Source organism: Mustela putorius, unplaced genomic scaffold (genome assembly GCF_011764305.1).
Source record: "Mustela putorius furo isolate JIRA1106 unplaced genomic scaffold, ASM1176430v1.1 tig00000832_pilon_pilon_pilon, whole genome shotgun sequence".
NCBI lineage: Eukaryota > Metazoa > Chordata > Mammalia > Carnivora > Mustelidae > Mustela > Mustela putorius.
Window position 1 is genome coordinate 8583406 of NW_025421491.1, and position 6690 is coordinate 8590095.

General features: G+C 38.0%; 1 pseudogene; it reads right to left on the reverse strand.

The window, feature by feature from the left end:
* Nucleotides 1–4269: 4269 nt before the first annotated feature.
* LOC101685107 lies at nt 4270–5685 on the reverse strand (annotated as a pseudogene).
* Between the last annotated feature and the right edge of the window lie 1005 nt (nt 5686–6690).

Here is a 6690-nt window from a genome sequence, read left to right on the forward strand (position 1 = left end):
CCAGTCGTGAGTGAAGACCACAGTCACTCAGGCAAATTCTGTGCTTTCTGTGTACACTCTTCACTGTTCTCAAAGAATAATAACAAGAGACAGGATACCTTGGTTTCTCCTCCAGTTAGAAGAAGAAATAACCACAAAATGTATTTTCTAATGATTGCTATTACTTATACACACATATAGACACATACAGCTTTTTATTTTTTCAAATCACACATTATTTACTTATTTTTAAATCTGAGTGTAGTTGACACACAAGGTTATGTTTGTTTCCAGAGTACAACTCAGTGATTTGATAAGCTGATACATTATTCTATGTTTACCACAAGTCTAGCTACCATTATAGTGTGGCTACAATGCTAGTGTCCTATTACATAGCTAGTACAATATCAATGACTATATTCCTTACAATCTGTTTTTTATTCCTACAACTTACTCATTCCATAACTGGAGGCCTGTTTCTTCCTTTCTTCTTTTTTCATTTTGCCCAGTCACCAACCCCCTTCCTTCTAACAACCATCAGTTTATTCTCTAGATTTATAAGTCTGATTCTGCTTTTGTTTACTTATTGATTTTTGTTTTGTTTTAGATTCCACTTGTGAGTGGTTTCATATGGTATTTGTCTTTCTTAGTCTGAGCTTTTTCACTTAGCATAATGCCATCCATGTTTCCTCAAATGTCCTGATCTCATCATGTTTATGGCTGCATAATATTCCTTCATGTAATATGTGTGTGTGTGTGTGTATACTATTTTTCTTATCCATTTATCTATTGATGGACACTTAGATTGTTTCCATATATTGGATATTGTAGATAATGCTGCAGTAAACTAAGACTGCATATATCTTCTCCAAATTAGCATTTCTGTTACTTTTGGGTAAATAGCCAAGAATGAATATATAATTTTTTTTAATTCTATGTTTACACTTATCAAGAGATGTTATTTCAGGATCCTAAAAACAAAATTACATCCATTTTAACAACCATATTTTTTTAAAGATTTTATTTATTTATTTGAGATATATAGAGAGAATGCATGTGAAGGGGAAGGGGCAAAGAGAGAGGAAGAAGCAGACTCCACACTGAGCAGGGAACCCAAAGCAGGGCTTTGTCCCAGGACCCTGGATCATGACCTGAGCTGAAGGCAGATGCTTAGCTGATTGAACAGCCCAGGTACCCCCCCAACCTGAAATTTTTAAAAAGCACATTAATATTCCTTTAACAATTTCCTATCCATTATTTAATTTAATGCTTAGAATAATTGCATGAAATAAATTTTATTTTAATTAGTGATATCCGTTACAGCTTTGGAGGCCTGAACACAAAGATTTTTTCCTGAATACCATCCTTCCTGTCTGGTCTTATTTGCATAAGTCTCTCTTTTCGTTGGCTACCACCACAGAGTGGTAACCAGAGGTTAGACTCTGGTAGAGACCCTAGGCTCCGTTTACAATGGCTTTTTTTTTTTTTAAGATTTTATTTATTTATTTGTTTATTTATTTGGCAGAGAGCTATATAGAGAGAGCACAAGTAGGCAGAGTGGCAAGCAGAGGGAGAGGGAGAGAAACAGGCTCTCCACTGAGCAGCGAGCCTGATGTGGGGTTCGATCCCAGGACCGTGGGACATGACCTGAGCTGAAGGCAGCCGCTTAACCAACTGAGCCACCCAGGTGCCCCTCTGTTTACAATGTCTTAATTCTGATTCACAATACTAAAGTATTCCGGGCATATAGAGAAGCCACATTTCTACATTGTTCCAAAGAAGGATATATAGTTTTTTCTCTGTTAAATGCAGTCCTGTTCAGGGAACTTACAGATACTTATTCACTTGGACTAAAAGTCAAATAAATGGAAAAAAATGTATAAACTAAAATGCAATGGAGGTTCAAAGGGAGGAACCATAGTCTGTTGAATAAAGCAGGGAAACTTTTGATAGAGAAAATAATACTGAATTGGAACTTGAGTAAATAAAATATCAACAGGTAGAAACAATAGTAAGAGTTCACTAGGCAATGGGGTATAGGATTCATAACAGTTCAGATGTTGGAAAAAAGGGAATGTATGGAACATAATCAAGTTTGGCTGGAATAAAGGTCAATATAAAGGAAGAGTACACATTAAGTCTGGAAAATATTTTAGAGTAACATTATTGGGAGGCTTGAAATCCAGTGTGAGGTCTTTCCATTTTAATAGCAATTGTAATTCTTTGCATGTTTTTCTGTTTAAGAATTGATATGACATTGCAATATAATTTTAGAAAGTAATTAGTGGAATAGTAACACTACAGCACTTCAGTCAAGACTGCAGTAGGAAGAACTGAAGAAGACAGGAGTAGAAGCCACGGGAGTTGGAAAATAATTGGATATGAGAGATAAAGAACAAAACTGAACCAACATTAACTGGAGTTTTAAGCCAGAGGGACAGAACAGTGCCACAACGAGGAGGAATAGGGAAGTTGGAAACAGATGCAGATGGGGGAAGTAGAAGTTGGTTTTGCTCATGTTGCATACTAAATACAGGGCATCTGGGCCTGGGGCATCTACATCCTTTGGATAATGAATGATAGAGAGAGGGTGACAAGTATGTACTCCAAGTGTTTTCAGAATAGAAATATCCGTTGAAACCTGTGAACACAAATAGGATTCTACTGGTCCTAAAGGGAAGGTTCAACATATTTCTTAATCTTTTCTGCTCTGTCCCAGACATCCCCCACCTTAAAAAAAAACCTTAAATTTTGAACTTCATCTTACCCATTTATATCATTTCTTTATGAGAGTTAAACTGGCAAGTTTCTTTCATACTGATGAATTGACAAGATGAATTGACCCAATATCCTCTTTTCTTTCTTACCACAAAATTCTGTTTAACTTGTAGTGTTAATAGGCCAGCTTTAAGAAATTTAATAATAATAATAATAACAATAAATGTTTCTCACCTCCTTCTGTCAGGCTATGTATTTTGGCCCATGATAGGAAGGCAAAAGTCCCAGAGAAACTTCCAAGGACTCAGGTCCATGCATTCCTTTTGTTCTGTGTTCTTTCCTTTCTTCATGCCTGAAACATTGATGTGATGGCTGGAGATCTGGCAGCCATTTGGAGACCATAAAAATGAGACTTAACACCAAAATCAAGGACAGGAAAGATGTTAATATCCCCTGATGACATTTGACCCTCTGTTCTAAGCCTAAAATCTCTAATCTGAATTTTCTGTACTCGAAATGTTACCATTTTCATTTGGTCAAGACACTATTTCAGAGCTTCTCTTTGTTCCTAACTGAAGACAAGTCTAATTAAATGAATTCAGTCTTTTTCTTGTGCCAATTTTCCATAATATGATTATGTGGATTTACCTATTTTAAGTACATGCCTATTTTAAATACAAAATATGTCAATATCCCATGGTAAGAGACATGATTGACGTGACCTAACAGTATGCATTAAACTAGACATAGAAGGCTTTTTTGTTATTTTTTTCCCCCCCCAAAAAATGCTTTATGGATGACAGGGCTGATTATCACCTTTAAATGACTCCAGTTTCCTTCTGCAATCACCATGGTTAATGAGCAGGAACAAACATGTATTCATCTAAGTAAATATTCCACCAATCACAGATACCAACTGAGAAGGCATAACATCTTGATGTCCTTTGAGTTCATATTTCTAGCGTTCTTGCTCAGTGCAGTGTGAAATGCATGCAGATACACTAGGGAAGGGGAAAAAGCAATTTGACCAACTAGCGGTTTTCTTCTGTTGAGATAGGTGGCATATGGAAAGTTGTGACAAATTGGAGATCTGGAGGCATGAAAAAATATATTAAAAACAGAAAACCTGATTACTTTAACTAATGTATCTTTTTTTTAATGTTTTTATCTTCTGTGCACAGTAATCAGCGATGTTAAAACACACACACACACACACACACACTGCAACTACTCTATTAAAGTCCAAAAAGCAAAAAGGAAAAAGCAAAAAGCAAGTACAAGTTTAAATATTAAAGATACTCTGAAACTCCCAAGCTAGTGGTTTTTCTTTTCTTTTCTTTCTTTTTTTTATTTTTTTTTCCTTCATTAAACTTTTATTTTAATGGGCATCAAGATTTTGTGACAATTTTAAAAACTAATAACTTAAAGCTGCCCCCTCACCCACAAAATGGTCCACAAGGCATTCTCCTTTTCTTCTGAAGGTTTTACAGGGCACTGCTCTCATTAACCAGTCTTTTCCTATGAAATGGCCAACTGATGCAAACAGTCCTGAGACTGTTCTTCCACCACCAATTAAGGCTGGAGTGGCACATAGTGGGGATAATATTCATTAACCTTCTGAGCTTTCTGGACAGACTTGGCGATGTTGCCAGCTCCAGCTGCCTTCTTGGTCACTGCTTTGGTAACACCCACAGCAACTATCTGTCTCATGTTACGAACAGCAAAACAGCCCAGAGGGCGATAGTTAGAGAAGCTCTCAACACATTCAGCCTCACCCAGGAACCTTTGCAGCGATGGCAACATCACCAGATTTCAAGAACTTGGGACCATTTTCCATTTTTTTCTCCCCAAAATGACAATCTATCTAGTCCTTAGAATCAGCAAGCCTGCAAGCAATGGGAGCTGTTCATCAATCCAGCACAGGTGCATATCCAGCACTGATCTGGCCTGGATGGTACAGGAAAATCACCTGATCTGTGAAGCCAGCTGTTTCCCTTGGTGGGTCATTTTTGCTGCCACCAGCCACACTGCTACAATGAACATCTTTGACAGATACATTCTTGAAGCCCACATTGTGCCCAGGAAGAGCCTCACTCAAAGCTTACTGGTGCACTTCAACAGACTTTACTTCAGTTGTAACATTGACTGGAGCAAAGGAGATCACCATGCAGGTTTAAGAAGACCAGTCTCCACTCAGTCTACAGGGACAGAACCTATACCACCAAGTTTGAAGACATCCGGGAGGGGTCCACACAAGGCCTTGTTAGTTGGATGAGTTGGTGGCAGAAATGCAATTCAGAGCTGTAAGGAGTGTGATTTCACTGGCATTGCCATCATTACAGATGACTTTCCATTCCTTGAACCAAGGTATGTTAGCACTTGGCTCCAGCAAGTTGTCACCATTCCAATCAGAAACTGGCATAAATTCTAGCATGTCGGGGCAGTAGCCAACTTTCTTAAAATAGGTACTGAATTCTGTAATGATTTCCTTGTATATGTTCTGGCTGTAGGGTGGCTCAGTGGAATCCATTTTATTGACACCAGCAATTAGATGTTTTACATCCAGTGTGTAAGCCAGATGATTTGCTCATGGGTCTGCCCATTCTTGGAGCAGATCTGCTTCAAATTCACCAACACCAGCAGCAGTAATCAGGATAGTACAGTCAGCCTAAGATGTGCCTGTAATTGTTTTTGATAAGGATTCTGTGACCTGGAGTGACAGTGATGGTCCCATAGTACTTGCTGGTCTTGAATCTCCACAGGGAGATATCAATGGTGATACCATGCTCACGTTCACTTTTCAGTTTATTCAAGACCCAGGCAAAATTGAAAGAGCTCTTCCCTGTCTCAGAATACTCTCTCAAGTGTTTCAATAGTTCTTTTGTCAATCCCACTGCACTTTTAGATCAGATGGCCAGTAATGGTAGCCTTGCCTAAATCTATATGTCCAATGGGGACAATGTTGATATGAATCTTTTCTTTTCCCATTTTGGTTTAGGTTTCGCAGAGGTTTTCACAACATCTGTGTTCTGGTGGCAAACCTGTTGCATAAAATCTCTTCTCTCTTATTTGATCAATGAAGAAGAAAGAATATTGCCCACATTCACTAAAGTTTGCCTTATATTTTACATTTTTTAATATTATAAAGTGAAAAGAAAGAATAGAGAACAATTTTAAATATCCAACTTGCTAACTGTATCTGTCTTAACCATTTAGAAAAGTAGGAAAAAAAAAGAACACAACAAAGCAGGAATCTACTCTGTTTTTAACACTTCATAGTGCTCTTGGGTAAAACAGTATATAACTGCATAAAAGGTTTGGTAAAATGCTTAATAAATACTAAGAAACTTTGATGACATATCCATGAGCTACACCCCTCTTCATTTCAGTAGAACCCAAATTTTATAAAGGTGTTCAACTCTTTACCATAGGACTTAGGTAAGGTCATCTCCTCCTTAACTCTAGTTACCAAACCCTAATGAGTTTAAACCTGTTACCAGGGCTCATTACCCTCTCCAGTGTTGTAGTTAGTCATAGACTTGTCTTAACTTGTAGACTTATTTTAACCAATAAGGCCATCAGGGATAGCTGCCTCAAATCTGTATAGAAGTTGTGTTTACTCTCGAGTCAGGGAGGGAGGGAAAAAGGAGGGATGATAGGAAGAGGAGGCGGCCAAGGATGACTGGGAAAATGAAAAGGGGGAGGGGGAGGAGGCGAGGAAGAAAGGAAGGAAGGGACAAAGGAAGAAGGTAACAGAAACTCCCTTATGTCAAGTCTGGTTTTGGCCTATGGCTGCTGTAACTTTCTCCTATCCACAAGAAGAGCCCATGATAAAGACAATAGGTTTAGAAAGCAGAACAAAGCTTTGAAAAGAATCTAAGTCCTTAAAGACATCATTGAGTTGCTGAATTTAAAAACTAAAGTTTCTTCGCTTCCATCCTCTGTTATGTGACATGATAACTTGTTTCTACTGACAGTAGGTGAGTAAGTAGT